General features: G+C 42.9%; 1 protein-coding gene across 2 annotated transcripts in view; it reads left to right on the top strand.

Annotated features, from left to right (window-relative positions):
* Positions 1 to 18369, top strand: part of LOC144497417 (ERI1 exoribonuclease 3-like) — a 352319-nt gene that overhangs the window by 58897 nt on the left and 275053 nt on the right. The gene's annotated exons all lie outside the window — the stretch shown is intronic.

The following is an 18369-nucleotide window of genomic DNA, read 5'->3' as shown; positions in this document are numbered from 1 at the left end:
TGACATTGAAAATGACCAGTTAGTATTTTTATTATCTCCATTAATGCAACAGGCCCCTGCTGGTCCTAACAGAATTTATCTATTTGGTATCATGTTTCTGACAACAACTTTTATTTCTGTAATGCTTTCTGGAGACAGATTTTTCTAAATGCTTTACGTTTAGGAGGAACAGCACTAAATTCCAAGCAGAAAGGAAAATGTTGGATTAGGGGAATGGAAGCATGATCAAGGTGACATGAATTGAAGATACTGCTTAAAGTAGGGTAAGAGGTGGGATGGTGACATCAGCGAGAGAGAGGATTGCAGAGTTAACTGGTAGCTAGCACTAGTGGAGAATAGAAGAAATGAGTGACAAAGAGTAACCTGATGTTAGGAGAACAAAGGATGTTTGAACACAGAAGAAAAGATTGCTGAAATACAGTGGGGAAACCTTGGGATAATTTAAAGAGAGGAATTTGAAATTTTGTTCATTGTGTACAAAGAGCATGATGTCAAGAGTATCCGACTTCATGCGAGTGAGAACACATAGATTTGCTCTTTACTTCTTTTGTAAGTTGAGGCAGGGAGGTTGATTATGCGTGCCTTTGAAAAATTAAGCCTTGAAATGAAAATTTCCTGCTTTAGTGTTTCAACCCAGAATAGGTGAGCAGCATGTTAAGAGGAAGAAAGTAGTCGTGGTAATGGAGTGGCTGTGGGGTTGAACTGAGATTCTTCACCCAGATTGCATTTTAGTTGGCAGACAAGATAGTTACAGAGTCAAGAAGCCAAACAAGATTATCTTAAAATACAAATGATTACAAATCAAATTCAATAGCACCTTCCAAACCCCCAATCTCTACTGCCTGAACAAGGGCAGCAGGCACGTTAGAACACCACCTGCAAATTCTCCTGCAAGCCATACACCATTTTTACTTGGAAATATATCATCATTCCGTTTTGTTGCTGGATCAAAATACTGGTATTCCCTACCCAATAGCAATGTGGGTATCCCTACATAACACAGATTGCAGTAGTGCAAGAAGATGTTCACCACCAGCTTCTCAAGATCAATTAAGGATGGGCAGTAAATGCTGAACTTGGCAACAATCACCACATCCATTGAGTGAATAAACAAACTTGTACTTTGGGTTGGGATAGGAGGATAACACAGTAAAAAATTGTGTTGGACAGTTTTTTGTTGAATTTATATCGCATTTTAAGTTTACCAAACCAAGCTCTTTACACGTTTCTGAAACTGCACCAGACACATCTGGCTAGCACGAATGAGAAACATTAAGTCATAGAATTTACTGTCAGGTTATACTTGCTGCATATTGTCAGCCCATTGATTAACACTGTATTTGTACAACCAAACATAATGCGTCATAAATCATGTGCATGCTGTGTCAGAAATTACACACATGCCTGCCCAAATGTGGAGGGTCTGAGTTTCAGTGAATATTGGCAGCCAATATATAACTTGATATATATGCTATGCTGACTTGCCCATAGAAATCTGAAAACACAAGATCAATTTTGACATCGCAGCATACATTGAAATCTGGATGTTGTGCCAGATTCAGCTGCTATACTGAAGCCTACACAAGACTATTCACTCATCAGATTGCTACTATGGGTGTCAATAAACCTAGAGGAGTCACAGTATACTGGACTTTTGTGTTGAATTGGCAACACTGTAGATGTGTAATTTGGTATAAAAACCATACTGTAAGTGATGTTGGGACTAATTTAATGTTAATAGGCGGTTACAATCTCAATGGTTACGATGATGCTTCAGAAGCTGCCATTTTTTAAAGTGCCTTTCCTTAACCAGTGTGAGACCTGTTTACTTAAGGCAATGGGCTTCTTGATAACGCAAATCAGGGTCCCATGACATAGCTACAGCCGTAATTAAATTTTCAGGAGTACGGGTGAGCTCCATTCATTTATCTTGGCATTGAGCAGTCAGACCATCCATTCTTCAAGGGACCACTGCTGAGCACTCTGAAAATGTTGGCAAAAATATTTTTGGGTGCATTTTTTGTGCAGTTACTGTAGCTTATCTTGATATCTCAAAAATACTGAGGGGCGCGGCTGATCTGAGCTCACTCCCACCACCTGGGCCTGTAGAATGGTGAGGAGTCTGAGGTTCCCGAGAGCCAGCAAGCTGCAGTGGGAGGCTCACAGGGGACAAGCAGCCTGCTGGTGGCAAGGAAACTGAAGTCTGATTTGTCCCAATTGACCTAGCCCCCCCCACCCCCCCCCAAGCAAACAGGAATGGACAGTCCACTATCTGAAAGTTAAAATTTAATCTGTTATTCTGGAGTCTCATTTCTTTGGAAATAGAATCCTGCTGTATAAGCTGTCAGATCCCCTATTGTTCCATTGTCAATTTTCCCTTCTAGCTGGCATTTGTCTGTCAAAGCTATGAGTTTTTTAGCTCATTAAAATAATGGAGGGGTCTGATAAAATGGACACAAAGAAGACATTTTTCTGGCGGGGGAGTTCAAAACCAGTCCGTAAATATCAGGATTATCATTTTAAAATTCAAAAGAAATGTCTTTACTCAGAGTGGTAAGAATGTAGAAATGGAGTAGTTGAATTGAACAAGATAGATGCATTTAAGGGGAACCTGTGTAAGTACATAGGGAGAAAGGAATATACAGATGGGGTTAGGTGGGATATAAACACCAGCATAGAACATTAGGCTGAATGGCCTATTTCTTTGCTATAAATTATATGTAATTAGTCTATCCTCAACTGCCGGCAATAAACTTGGAAAAATATAGCTCAATTTAAACGTAACTTATTTTTGTGTGGGTATTTATAAATACTTAAAAATAGACAATCTATGTACAGTATTTTTCTTTTTTTCATGCACTGGTAACAGGAAGGACAAAGAAAGATCTTTAAAAAAGTGCAGTGTTTGGGGGACAAATCAATGGAAGTAATGAAGGGATGCACAGTGATTTGTATTCATTGGAGCCTCTTGGGTCATTGAGGTGCCCTGCAATATAACTGGGGCAACGAGGGGAACCAAGCAGTTCCAAACACAACTGTAACAAAAGTGATGCACTTCACTTAGATTACTCTAATTCACAGCCACTTTACAATCACACGTGGTGAGTTTTTGTATAATTTTGCAGCAAGGGTAGAAGAATCAATCAACAGCATTGACTCTGTGCATTTCAATGCAAAACTGCTGCAGCCTGGATAAAAAGATTGAATTAGTAGCTAGTGTGTAAAAGAGAGCATGTATATCAGGAGTGATTTAGAAGTTAAGATGTTAGTAAATAAATTACCGCAATAAAATATAAATAAATTTAAAAAGAAAAATTACCAAGAAGAAATAATTACAGAAATTCAAGTGGGGAATTAACATAGGTTTGCTTTATTATATAATATAGACTTATTAAAGGCCATAGATGCTGCAAAGTTTTTTCTGTTAGTCATGTAATTAGTTTTCAATCCCCCTTCGGAAACAAAATAGACATGTAGTTAGCATAATAATTGGCTCTAATTGAGCCTTGGTAAATCCTTAGTACTGTTTCGAAACGTTTTATTTATTTTAGAATAAAATTAGCCACCGCGCAGTTGTTTTTTTGAATTACTTTTAAAGCTAGTAAAACATGATACTCTGTCCTCTCCCGTTTTTTGTTTCCAAAATACTTATTTAATATCTTGGTGAATCTATCAACGTTGAAACATAAGACATTGCTGTTTCACATTTCATTATTTTATTTATTATTAGTGTCACAAGTAGGCTTACATTAACACTGCAATGAAGTTGCTGTGAAGGAGGGGTTTAAAAACAGCTAGGTCCACTCAGGCTGGCAGTCGATTGACTCAGGACTGATGTGCACTCTCTAGCTGCTGAACAGTGCTCAAATATCATTGTAAATAAAAGGGGGATTGGTGATGGAAGACAGGCCTCAGTGATTGGTGATTAGGAGTAAAACGAGTTTTTTCTCTTCCCATGCCATCCGGACCATCTTTACTATTGAGACAAGTAATCCTCCGGTAAGAAACATGTCTCTTTTTGAGAAATCTGAAGCCTACAATGCCAACATAGAACACAGGCCCAGTACGCAAAGCCCATGCGTTACTTTTTTCGGGCCCGCAATATTGAGGGGGATGAGAAGCAGAAAGTGATCCTTTTAACAGCATATAGGGTCCCGACCTTCAGCGTAATCAAAAGCCTGACCTACCCAGATGCCCCTGACTCCAAAACCTTTAATGCATTGGTAGACTTGGTTAAAAGCTATTATGACCCTAGACCTGCCATAATGCTTCAGTGATACCGCTTTAACATAGCAGGGCAACCCCTGAGGAATCTGTCACCGAATGTCTGACCAGGCTACAAAAATTGGTAGAGCATGGTGAATTCGGGCTACTCTTGAATGACATGTTGTGTGATAGGTTGGTCTGTGGAACTAAGGAAGTGACAGTCCAAAATAAATTATTGATGAAACCCAATTTGGATCTAAAGAAGGCCATTGAGATAGCTCTATCGTTGGAGAATACAGAGAAAGGAGCTCAGGAACTACAGGGAATATCAGATAGCAGTCTCCTCCAATTGGGGAGAGGGGCCTAATGCAACGTCCATCCCTCAACTGAGAATGATGGTATCAGTAAAATATCCCAGCATCCCTGGCAGCAGTGGAGCCCAAGTCGCATCACCAAGCAGTCAAGGAAAGTCAGGGGCAGCCTTCAGATTCCTAGGAAGCATACTTCAGAAGGTTGTAGATGCCAGATGACAGACTATTGCATATACTGCAGAAGATCACAATCGAGGCTAAGATATAAAATATGTGCTATTTTGAGAAAAAGCTAAGGCTAGTACCAGACCTTACCTTGCAGATAGGCTCACAACCAGGATCAATGCAATGGTGGAGTTGTTAGTAAATGGTCATCCATTAAAAATGGAAGTGGATACGGGGCTGCGGTCTCAGTTATTGGGGAGCAGGCTTATAATTGCCTCCCAGCTGGTATTCAACTCCTGAACTTAGAAAGCTCAAAAATCAGGCAGACCACCTACACAGGGGAACCCTTGCAGATAAAGGGCACCATGGTTACCCTGGTGACATACCCTAGGTTACCCTAGTGACTTATAGGCAGCAGTTGGTTTGACTTGCACTCATCATTGTACAGGGACAAGGACCTAGCCTTATGGAGAGAGATTGGCTCCAACACATCAAACTGAACTGGCTGGAGATCTTTAGCCTAGGTGCAGGGAAACTGTGTGAAGTCATCAATAAGTACTCTGAAGTCTTCCAAGAAGGGCTTGTGAAAATAAAGGGAGTCAACGCTAAGATTTACGTTGACCCCAATGCTACACCTAAGTCTTTTAGAGTGAAACTAGTTCCATACTCTCTATTGGAAAAAGTAAAATCAGAACTGGAACGGCTGGAGGGTTTAAAACCCACTGGCTCCACTCAGACCATCAGTCGCTAGACCTGGGACTAATCTGCACTCTGTAGTTGTTGAAGATGCTCAAATATCACTATAAATTAAAGGATGATTAGTGACGGAGGACTAGCCTCGGTAAGATTATTACACTGACCTATGTTAACTTCTGGCTCAGTTTCAAAATGCTGGTCCTAGTTTTCAAATCCCTCCAAGTCCTTATTCATAGAATCCCTACAGTACAGAAGGAGGCCATTCGGCCCATCGAGTCTGTACCAACCACCATCCCACCCAGGCCTGATTCCCGTAACCTTACACATTTACCTTGCTAATCCCCCTGACACTAGGGTCAATTTAGCATGGCCAATCAACCTAACCCGCACATCTTTGAACTGTGGGAGGAAACCGGAGCACCCGGAGGAAACCCATGCAGACACGGGGAGAATGTGCAAACTCCACACAGACAGTGACTTGAGGCCGGAATTGAACCTGGGTCCCTGGAGCTGTGAGGCAGCAGTGCTAGCCACTGTGCCACCATGCCGCCTCAAGTATTCCTCCCTATCTCTAAACACTTCCACTCCTACAACTCTATGAGATATCTGCACGCCTCCAGTTCTGACCTCATAAGCACCCTGATTTTAATTTTCTGCTATTGGTGGCCAAGTGTTCATCTGTCAAGCCCCTAAGCTCTTCAATTCTTTCCCTCAATCTCTGCAACTTTTCCTCTCTTTCCTCCTTTAAGATCTCTTTAAAACCTAATTCTTTGACAAAGCTTTTGGTCATCTGCCTTATGTGACTCAATGTCGCAGTTTGTTCGATAATGCTTCTATTTAAGGTCTAAATAAATAAAAGTAGTTTTTGTTCTTGTGATGATGGTGCTCCCGTAATAATGTTAGCTAAGGAATTTCCAACAATGACAGCATTATTTGTCAAAGCCAGGATGCTATGTAACTTGGAAGGAAACTTGAAGGTGATGTAGAGAGTGCTGGAATAACTCAGTAGGTCAGGTAGCTTCTGTGGAGAGCGAAACAGTCTTAACGCCTCGTGTCCAACGTGATTCTTCTTTGGAGTGTTCTTGAGTCATATTCAACTCGAAACGTCAACTCTATTTTTCTCTCCTCAGATACTCCCAGACCTGCTGAACTTGTCCAGCACTTTCTGTTTTTATTTCAGATCTTCAGCATCAACAGTATTTTGCTTTTATTGGAAGTGATATAATTGCCCTGTTCTTTGCAGTGGTCATGATTCTGGTCTCAGGGCAAAGAGGTTAGATGAAATTTAGTGAATTGCTGCAATTAATTCTGTAATAATACATACAGCACCCACTATGCACCAGTGGTTGAAACAATATCAAGTTGACTGCTCTGCCCTTGATGCTGTCAAGTTTCCTGAATGTTGAGCAACACTCGTCCTGCCAAACACTTGGTATTTTATCACACTCCTGACTTGAACTTTATAACTGATGGATAGGCTTTGAAGGGGCAGGATGTTAACTGATCCTTGCAGAATGCCCAGCATTTATCCTGTTTTTACAGTCACAGTAATGATATGGCTGGTTCACTTATGCTTCTGGTCAGTGGTCATGCCTTTCAATTTAACTTATAAATTTATCAAAAAAGTACGTGCAAATAAACTCACTGATCTAATGTTGTGATTATGGTATTGGACCTACAACCCAAAATTGAGAATTCAGATATCACCATTCGAAGTTTTGATTCCAGTAGATCTGGTATCACAAAAAATTCCACCCACACTGCAAACTGAGTTTCAGACATACATATTGGAATTCATGAAATAATACCTTGTCTGTATGTGCCCCCTTGCTTCCGGATGGCTGAGAAGACCAAACTTTTAAGTTGAGGCAAGGGCGAGGGGAGCAATGGGGGAGCACTCTTACTACTGAGAGGAAACTGTGAATTGGGAGGGAAGAAAGTAATTTAATTCAGTACTTAATTGTGGCATAAACTGAATTGACACCATTTGTGTAATGGAGAGGGAGAGAAGAGAAATGATGATGAAGCATTTGTCTTCAGTCACAGGAAGGCAACTAAACTGTCAGCATGTGACAATTTCAAACCAATAGGGAGCTAAAGCATGTGAGGATGAATATATGAGGATCAATGATTTTCTGTCATGGATTAGAATCCAGCCAGAAGTAATAATTCACTTTCTTGGGTTACGTTTTTTTTCAAAAAAACTTTAAATATCATGTGACTGGCAGTCATTTCTAGCTTCATACCCTCCCAATATTCCCCCAGGCTGCCTTGGGTCTTTTGTTATAAGTTGATTGGGCTGTAACACTCTGCAGTGAAAATGTAATTAGGTTTGTGTTTGACTCCCAGACACAGATGGGGTAAATACTGTTGTTGGCAGGGGACCTTCCATGTGTTGTCTGAAGTCAGCTGTGTTCCATTTAGCATCAACGCTTGTTTTCCTTCACAGCGATTCCTTCTCTGGCCCACCATTATTGGTAGTGGCACTTCATTTTGTTGTAGTTAAACATCCCTCTCTTGAATTCCTGTAGATAACTGAGTGAAAACAAAATCAGCACTTTTCTGTTTTGCTTAGGTTTTAACAATCTAATCCCCCTACTTGCACAATATCTGTAAATGAATGTGAGCAGGTTTCATTCTTTTCATTTTCACACAGATAATTTCCTCCTTTTCATTTCTGTAAGTAATGGTTACCATATTTCTAACTGCGTCGAGGAGCTCCGAGGTGACTGCAGTGTTGACAGCCTCATACAATATTTATAGAGGCCTGGATGTTTCTGTGTGACCCCAAGGTCATTCAGTTAACTGTCACACACTTGGATTTTAATGGGATCAGTTGTCCACTACACTGGAGATTTCAACTTTGTCACCACTAGCTAACAGAGTCCAACCAGGTTCCCCTTTAGTAACCAGGGACTGGTTACTGCTAAGAACGTGCCTTTATAAAAGACATTAAATACTCAAATCACAGTCTCCTTTCAAAGTAAAGAGTGCGATGCCAGATTTCATTAGCACATGTTGACAGCTGCCATGAAGTCAAATTTTCTATTTTCAGAGTTCTTAATGCCAAAATTCTATTTCATGGGCACTGACATTTAGCACTGATGTGCTGCTCACAGACTTGTTACAGTGCAGAAGGAAATGGCAAAAAATGCTCCATTGGTTAGAAATGTGTCAGTATTTCATAACAAGACCTGTGCTCAGTCATCACCCAGAGTATGACCTTAGGGAGCGTATCCATACAAAAACATTTCAAAGATCCACCTCCTGGATGGAAGTGACAGGTAGATGAATTGGAAACATTTGCAGTATGGCAAAAGTTAGGGTGGCTGGGTTAGCATTCTATTTTTGGAGGTTTATTCGAGATATTTTTCTCGGGTTCAGCATTTTGGGGCCACTCTTGTAGGCAAGTCTCCTTGCTCCAAATGAACTGGGATGTATCTTTGGCCTCCCGGCAGCTAGATAAACTGCTGCAAGCCGAGAGTTGAACAGAAAAAGAAAACTATTACTGTTTATAACATACTGACCATGTTATATGTCTTCTCATAATCTTCCTTAAGTTCAGATGGTGGTCGAATAAACATTTGACTGAACCGTAATTTAGTCTATTTATTAAACAATAAATGAGTCAGTAAACGGTCGCTGCAAACTTACAGTTGTTCACTGCCTTACCGGCCCTCTTTGGAAGATAAGAAATAATGCAGTCATGGCTTCTGACTTATGAACAGGAACTTGCAGCAGATCTTTGAATATTAACCTTATCTGATGGCTCACTGTTTACATAGGGCATAGGAAATAGAAGCAGGAATAGACCATATGGTGCCTTGAGCCTGCTGCACCATTCAACTAGATCGTGGCTGATCTTCTCCTTCAGTGCCATTTTCCTGCATCATTCTCATATCCCTTATTGTCTTTAATATCTAGAAATCTATCAATCTCTGCCTTGAACTCACTCAGTGACTGAGCCTCCACAGCTTTCTGAAATAGAAGATTCCAAAGATTCATCACCTATGACTGACCCTTTATTTTGAGAGTGGCTGCTGGTTCCAGAACCCTTGGCCCAGGGAAACATTCTTCCTGCATCTACTCTGTCAAACCCTGTGGGAACTTTATATGTTTCAGTGAGATCACTTCTTATATTGCTAAACTCTAGAGCAATGGTTCCCAACCACTGTGCTGTGGCACACTGGTGTGCCGTGAGAAGGGTGAAAGTCTTCCACGGCCACCGGCACTCCTGCGCATGCACCCTTGCACCAAACCATCCAACAAGACCCAACCATCACCGCATGATTTCCTCAACTGGGGGCATAGCCACACCAGTTATTTCTTGCCGTAGACAGAAACTTCTCCCCAAAGGAGTATCTGAAAGTTGAAAGGAAGTGACGGCTACAGTTTGCGTTGTCAGGCTTGGGGTTTTGTTTGGCCACTAGTTTTGGCCATACTGGGGAGCATGCTGGCTGCCACTTTCTGTCACTCTTGAGCCTTTCCCAAGTTAACCTCACCCTTAGAATTACTTCATGCACCTTCTGCAGTCAAAATGCACCTTCTTTAATGAAGTGCAGGCTGGCTTTAAGTAATGCTGGCTAGTTTGAATTTGTGCTAATCTCTCATGATTTATTTTCCCCCTGCTAAGGCATGCAGTCACTCAACAGACTCTGCCGACATGATGCAATCATATCAGTGAGCTGGCAGAACAAAGTTTGCACCTGCTTTTGTGAGCGACCCAATTTTGACCACATGTATATATAGATTGTGGGACAGTTGTGTTCAACAAGCTATGAACCAATCAGTTGTTTGACCGTCATGCTATGTGATGGAAAGAAGGAAGTGTATTTGTCATAGTTCAACATTAGGAACAGGAGCTTATTATTCAGCATAACAGAGCTTGTCCACCATTTAATTATATAGATATTTTACTTTTGTCACAGTTTGTTCCTTTTGACAAAATAAATAAAGTTGATTTATAATTTTTATTTGGAACCTGGTTGGCTCTGGCCTCCTTTGCACAGGGCAAAGAGATCAATTGTAGCATGCCATCTGCTGTTACCTCAGTACAGCCTAAGCATCAGATCCTTTATTTTCTGGCAAGCGTCACAATTGTATTTTTCATTGTTGAAATAACTGCCACTCAATAATATCCATAAGTGTGGATCATTTTCTACATGCACATTGATAATTCATAAATTTATTGCTTTTTCATCATTTCAACTCCATGAAAGTTTGACTCCTTGCCGAGATGGGGATCAGTATCCAAGTGACAAGTTAGAATAAGTGTCAGGGCATTAAATGCTTGAAGCATCGTAGACCTGTTCATACACAGACATCTAGCTGGGTAATAGTCTGGAGTGGGAATCCTTGGAATTACTGCATTGACACTGAACATTCTTCCTTGCCTCACTTGAGATCCAGCACAGACTAAAGATAGAAATGGGAAATTGTGTCACCTGTAATGGTCAGCTACTACAACAGTATGAATTTGCATTTACGAAGTGCCTTTAATGTAAGAAATGTCCTTAAATGCTTTACAGGCAGGTGGACAAAATACAGAAATTGGGCAAGGTGACTAACGAGAGGTTGAATGGTTTCAAACACGTTTCTGAAGATTGAAAGTAATAAAGCAACAGAGTTTGGGAAGAGAACTCCCAGACTGGTCAGCTTACACCACCTGAGGCTATGCCATTGAAAGTAGAATGCAGGGACAAGATATTATCCAGAGTCTGAATGACAGCACTGGTGTTTATCACTTTAGGATGTTGCAGAGCCAGATTGAGAGACATAAAGGAATGAGTTTTTTTGAAAACATTATATTGGGGAGAAGGGGGAAAATAAAAGTTGGCGAGACAAAAATGTAGGGTTGTGTCTCAAAGCAGGATAAGATGCATATGGCAGACTTTTGGATATGTAGAAATTTATGAAACATGCATGCCAGTGAGGAGACCTTTGGAGTAGAGACCAAAGCAGACATGCGCGGTCAGGAGATAGAACATAGAAAATATCCAGCACAAGCAGGCCCTTCGGCCCACAAGTTGCGCCGGTCAAGATGCCTTCAGGTCATGGCAGAGATCGGTAATGTTGTAGGATAGACAATAGATAGTCATAGTGATGGGTAGATATAGGCTTAAAACTATAGTCAGGGTCATAAAATTCAAATCACAGTTAATGAAATTCTGCACTGTTGCGTGTAGCCTAAGCAGAAGTGGAGGGGTTGAATGTTTGTTGTGGACACTTGACATAATGACCAATTCAAATTAATTTCAAGGCATGGTTTGATGTCAGACAGACAGATAACAGTGGAGTCCAAGAGGGTGGCAAGGTGATGGAGCTGAGTGGCATTGGTATATTTATACCCACCTTGTGACTATGAAAGCTGTTGATGAAGGACGAGCTTGCAGACCAGGGATAGGCAGAACAAGAACTGAACTTATGACAGTGATGGCTATGTGAGGATGGTGGAGGAGCCATTGCAAAAATCTGGCGGGTACATTAAGATAAAAGGTAAAACACACCATGAATGGGTCAAATACTCACTCTCTAAACCTGTGTTGCACCTGATTAGTTCTAATTTAAATCTAATTAAAGAATTCCTAATGCTAGACATCGGGGTGGAATTTAATGCACCCCTTGAGGTGAGTTTGAGGTGGATGCTGCATTTGATCTGGCAGGAGGATGCGGGGTGGGTATCCTGCCATCTCCCTCAATTAAGTCTGGGGCAGGAAGGCTCATGGTTTGTTTGTCTTCCTGTCCAAATGAGGCCCTTAAATGGGTGACCACGGTAGCACAGTGGTTAGCACTGCTGCCTCACAGCGCCAGGAACCCTGGGTTCAATTCTGGCCTCAGGTCACTCTCTGTGTGGAGTTTGCACATTCTCCCTGGATCTGCGTGGGTTTTCTCGGGTGCTCCAGTCTCCTCCCACAGTCCAAAGATGTGCGGGTTAGGTTGACTGGCCATGCTAAATTGACCCTAGTGTCAGGGGGATTAGCAGGGTAAATACATGGGGTTAGGGGAATAGGACCTGGATGGGATTGTGGTCAGCATAGACTCGATGAGCCAAATGGCCTACTTCTGCACTGTAGGGATTCTATGATTCTATGTAATTGCTGTCTCCCTGGGAGAGTCCTTCATTCAATGGCATTCAGTGCCTGATCGACGGACTCAGCATTGGGAATGGGGGAGGCTGCTGAAAGCCACTCTCTGTCCTTTCTTGCGCACCCCTTACCCCCAGCCAGTGATATCCTCCCCTTGCACCCCACCCCCCATCCTGCCCTCATTCACCTGTGGCCTGGGACCCTCGGCAATTCTTGGCGTCTCCTTGGGTACTTTACAGACAGCAGCCACTACTCCTGGTGGCACTGCCTGTTTCCTTGCGATGGCAGCTCTCAGCAGATGGATTTGCGCTCTCGGGGTCGTAAATCCCAGGGAAGGCCTGATACTGGTCAGTTAAGGGGCCACTTAATTTTATTGGGCCTTCCGCAGTGGCGGCAACACAGGACTCCCACCTATTCTCCAACCGGCAAGCAAGATCCCAGTGGCCAAAAGTAAATTCTGCCTTATGTTCCAAGTTTGTACTCCTGACAAAAAACCTTTCCCAATGTGAACTCATATTGGAAATTTGGATGTGCATTGTAAATTATTTTCTGGTTTAAATTAATGGCTGAGAAACTGTGCGAAGCATGCACCCAAATTTCTGATAAACCCTTCCAAGAAATGAGGCTCTTCAGCCAGAGTACCAACGCTCAAGGACCAAGTCAAAAAATAATCTCCAATGTGTCATTATATTGTTGACCACAATGCATACCGACCTGCTTAGAAACAGGTCAAGTGTCTTGTAAACAATTAACTAGATGCTCAGGCTCCTTCAGATCCAAAATGTTTTATTTCTGAATTTATTTTATGGGCCTGGCTGTTGTATTAACTAAAAGGCAAAATCAAATTTCTACCTTTAGCTGATTAAATTCTGGGCCTTCACATGAAGATTAGACACTTTGGTGCTATAATAACTGCCTTGTTCTCATTGCGATGTACCCTGGCAAGTAGAAATTTACAAATTCTGCTTTGTTTCCATTGTGTCCCCAATGCTTGTCAAATGAAAGGCATAAATATGGAACTGAAGTTTCCCCTTATTATTTCAGCAAGTAGCAGCGCAAAAAGAGAACAAAAAATATTTTATCTTGTCTAAGTCAGTTGCATATCAACAAACACAGATTGAGGAAATCACTGCAGTTGCTCAAGAGTAACATTGAAAACAAAATGAAGTTGACTTGCAGAAAAAAAGGTCACCAATAATTTCTTGACCAAGGTTTAGTTATATTAAATCCTGTAGATAGAACAAAAAGGGATATAACTTTCATTTCAAGCTGAAGTAGCTATGAGGCATATTTGCTGTGATACAGTCTCAGACAGAGACCTTCGCCCTGTGTTGGCTTGAGAACTCTGATGAAAATGTGTTTGGCAGCCTCTGTCCAGTTCCCAGGAGCAATGACTGAATAGCATAAAATCACCCTTGTAATTGCCAATGGCTGACACATAAAATGTCGCCAAAAATTATCAAAATTGCAATATGTGCATAACATTAAAATAAAGGGCTGCAGGGCTACACAGTGATGCAGTGCTTAGTAGACTAGCATGCGAGTGAGCAACAGCACAGCAAGACAGATTCAGCTGAATATGTAATGGGTTCCTTTTTCTCATGATGCTATCATTGAAGATATTGTTACATTTTTTGTGTTTCTTTAATTATTTTGTATTCTAGAAGCGGCAAGGTGGCACAGTAGTTAGCACTGCTGCCTTACAGTGCCAGGGACCCAGGTTCGATTCCCGGCTTGGATCACTGTCTGTTTGGAGTTTGCATGTTCTCCCCGTGTCTGCGTGCGTTTCCTCCAGGTGCTCTGGCTTCCTCCCACAGTCCAAAGATGTGTGGGTTAGGTGGATTGGCTGTGCTAAATTGCCCTTAGTGTCAGGGGGATTAGTAGTGGGGGGAGGGGGGGGAATTTTCTGCCCCGCTTGCCCCAAAACTGGAAAGTCCCACCCGAAGTCAATGGATCTTTGCATGGTCCGACCCCCTGCCCACTCTGATTCCTGTGGCGGGTGAGACAGGAAAATTCCCCCTAGATGTTTTTTGGCTTTTGCATTTCGTCGTGGTCCTTTAGGTCCTTGTGTATCAGAAAAAGGTGCTTTTAATGCCCAATATGTAGATATGTTTAAGTTAGCCCAGGTAGCAAACATTGGGTGCTATTCAGTTTGTTTCAGCTACTAATTTTCTCACTGGATTCTCTTACTCTTCAAAAGATGGAAAAATAATACTACACTGGATTTTGGCTTCAACAATAACTGCGGGACAAATTTATCAAACAGAACAAGAATAAGTAGTTACACTAATAGAATATCTAATTTTACAATAGATTATACATTTGTTTTACTCTTGAAGTTGTGGTAGCAAATTGGCTGCTGCACAATGAGTGATATTCTTACATTATGCGTCCTTATTTTATCTCGCCATCAAGCTGGGCTTGCATGACAACAATAGATTTCAAGGCCCCAGTTTGAGCTTCCACTGTGTCACTCAGCTGTTGGTTGGCTTCTGCCTTTGCTGTACTGGAAACTGAGAAATCAATCATCATACACTGCATCATGGACAGGTCCGCAAGGGCTGTTATGGAATTGGCCACTATTTCCATGCTGGAAAAAAATGGGCTCTAAGCTCTGTGTAAAACCTTGTGTCAAGTTGGAGTCAGACTCCACTTTACTCCTTGACAGTGACATGAGGCTTTGTGGAGGGCACCAAACATTTTGTTGTGCATTCTACACCGCCCCATGGAAGTCCTCATCTGAGTCCTCTGCAGCAGAACCCATGTGTGATCTCTCCCTCCAGGGCACCGAATGGCAAACAAGCTATCCTTTCCCTCTGGCCTTGCTGCAGCCCACTCATGCCTGGTGATTCACATATTGACCTGTTGATCCTGCCTCTATACTGTTCTCACATGTTTGTACAGAACTAGTGTCTGAGTGTGTGGCTACAAGTGTCAGATTAAATGATGATGCGTCTTCATTAATTGTGTTCTCTTTGTGTTCCTCTGCCTGGAATGCATTGACTGAGGATGTGATGGAAGCAGGCACATTCGCAACATTTAAGAGGCATCTGGATGGGTACATGAATAGGGAGGAAATAGAGGGATACAGAACGAGTAAGGGCAGTAGGTTTTCTTTTTAGTTAGGGCATCATGATCGGCACAGACTTGGAGGACTGAAGGGCCTGTTCCTGTGCTGTACTTTGTTCTTTGTTCTTTTATTTTCATCCTTGTCATCAGGCTGCACTGGCTGACTAGGCAGCAGTTCATGGATATCTGAAATCATAAACAGAAGGGGAGGGTTGGAGTGAGGGAAGTGGGGGGTTCAGTAGGAAACAAGAGACTCATGCATGATCACACCATCCGTAGCTTGTACATCATACTATATATCACTATGTGTTATGTTACTTCAATAAGACACAAAGGGTATCCAAACTGTGTACATCGGATTTTCTTTTCGTTACATTCAAAATGGACTTTCTGCTGAACTCAAGGTGGCTGCCACAAGTCACATGACTACAGGAATGTCATTTGTTCCAGAAGTTACCAACAGGAATTACAAGAACAACAGAATCCTCCTCTCGTCATGCAATCGGATACCCGGGACGGAATTCTCCCATCCCACCCACAGCTGGTTTGGTAGCAGGCGGGAGCAGAGAACATAGTGGAAGCTAAAAAGTCGGAAATCCGCCGGCATAAAATCGCATTGCAATCCTCTTAATGGCGGGTTAGTCTTCCCGCTGGTGGGTTGGTCTTCCTGCTGGCAGGTTGCTCTTCCCCTTGGCTGGTAGCATGAACGCCATTTGCATTTATTTGGATCTCATGAATGCTCATTAAAACATGCTAAGTGAAGGGGGCGCATGAAGTGACGAAGACAAGGGGGACAATGTGGAAGGAGAGCTGTGAAAGGAAGAGGGGAGAAGTGTGATGGCTCATGGTGGTAGGCAGAGGAATAAGGAAGTGGATGGAACTGAAGGGGAGGGATGCTGGACCCTGACAAGGCTGCCTGAGAAGCTCGCAACCTAGGGGTCAAAAGGATAACACATTATTCACTCCAGATGTAGTGGGTTGAGGCCTGTCTGGGGTATGGGTGCCTCACTGGTGAGGAGCTCGGGAGGTGGGGTTGAATTGAGAAACAGACTTCTTCTTGAGGCTGATAGCCTGTTTCCTCAGGGTTGCTGTCATCCTGCATGGTCTGGTGAAGGCAGGTGGGATGAGAGAGTGATATGAATGTGCTGGATTGGAATTTAAATATGGCACCAAGACCTTCGAACCTGCCAACTGATGGCAGATAGACGAATCAGCTGACAGTCTGCAGGTAACTTGGAGAGGAGCTTGCATGAGGTTTCAAGTGCAGAATCTGGCACAGGATCTCTCTATTCTTGCCAACAGGAAAGGCACCGCCAGAGCCACCCACCACCGCACAGTTTCAAAATGGGGGAGTTCTTCCACCAATTGTAAGGATAATCACAAAACCAGAGGACTCACAAATCAAAACTTGTTATTCCCACAGAATTGTTAACAGACACATCTAACACCTTGGACTGTTTGGGTCCATTTCAAATGAGATTATTGAGGGTAGAATGGACGTTATTCGCGTCTGGATTCGCGCCTCTAGCAGAGAGCCAGAGGGTTTGCCCAGACAGTGGCTTCCCTACACAAAAGCATGTATGATAACTCTTTAAAAAGCTAATGGCTAGGACATTATCAGTCCTTTAACCAAAGCCTGTCTCAGACAATAGATAAGCATCCCTTTTGACATCATTGTCCAGAAAGAAGGTCACAGGACTCATGTCACCCTTTTGAAATCTTTGAGAACTGAGAAACTCTATTCTGCTGATTTGACATCAATCAGAAAGAACTCCAACAGATCTCCTGACTGACCGAGCAGCTGGCTACCATCTCTTGATTCCTTGAAGCCTTTTTGATTTTAAAAATCTCTGACCATTGCCTGACCAGCGGTCTAAGCACAGAAATCCCATGGTTGCATCGTCATTTGGGGCGTGATTCACCCAGCGCTCTTGAGTGCTCCCGCCAGTGGAAAAGCATTTCCTACTAGTGTTAACAGCACCTGTCATGTGGGATTCCCTCACTTTAAGCATTTAAAAATATTCGTGGTGCAAAGCACACTGGTCAGCCTGGCTTGACAGAGAGAAACAAGCTCCTTCCCCCTCGCACCACAATGGATGTGGCAATCCGCATTGATTCAGCACAGAGGGACATTCTCCCCAACCCCCACAAAAGAACAGGTCCCCCCACTCCCCCACCACCCACACCACGTAGGCAGGAGGGTGACTCAACCACTCCTTCCCCCACACACAACACTAGAGAGACACTCCGAAACAAGGTCCCCTCAGGCCCCGCCCTTCTCGGGGGCTCCCTTTAGGCCCCACCCCTTGGCAGTGCCAATCTTGCACTGCCTCTTGGCCCCCTGGCTCTGACACACTGCCTGGGAGGACAGGGAGGTAAATGCTGTGCCCATCGTCCCTCTGCTGTTGCCAGGCTGCAGATGGAGGGTCTTCAAGGGACCTGGGGTTTGGGTGGGCTCAAGCTGGGGGAAAGGGGCTAACCTCGGGATTTTCCCCCGGAATGGTGGCCAAAGAGCTGCACTTGTCCCTGTTGCCATGGAAAAGTGGTGTTCACTCTCAGGATGGTGATTTCGGACACCATTCTGGTAAAGATATTCATTATTGCCTCCGTCCTTTAAAACCTTTGAATACAGGAGTCCATTGAATTGGGCTTCAAGCCCACTAATTACATTTAAATTAATTGAAATACCCGCGATGAGGATCTCACCCCATTGTGGGCAGATTTCACGGCAGCAGCAAGGAGGGAGAATCGGGACGGGATCTACATCCAGCCGAAATCCCAATTTGGCCCTCTTGCCCGATTCAATGGGCCATCGGGATTCCTGGTTGGAGCGAAGG

This window comes from Mustelus asterias, chromosome 8, assembly GCF_964213995.1.
Source record: "Mustelus asterias chromosome 8, sMusAst1.hap1.1, whole genome shotgun sequence".
Taxonomy (NCBI): Eukaryota; Metazoa; Chordata; class Chondrichthyes; order Carcharhiniformes; family Triakidae; genus Mustelus; species Mustelus asterias.
The sequence above is the reverse complement of the archived record's forward strand: the minus strand, read 5'-3'. Positions and strand labels throughout refer to the sequence as shown.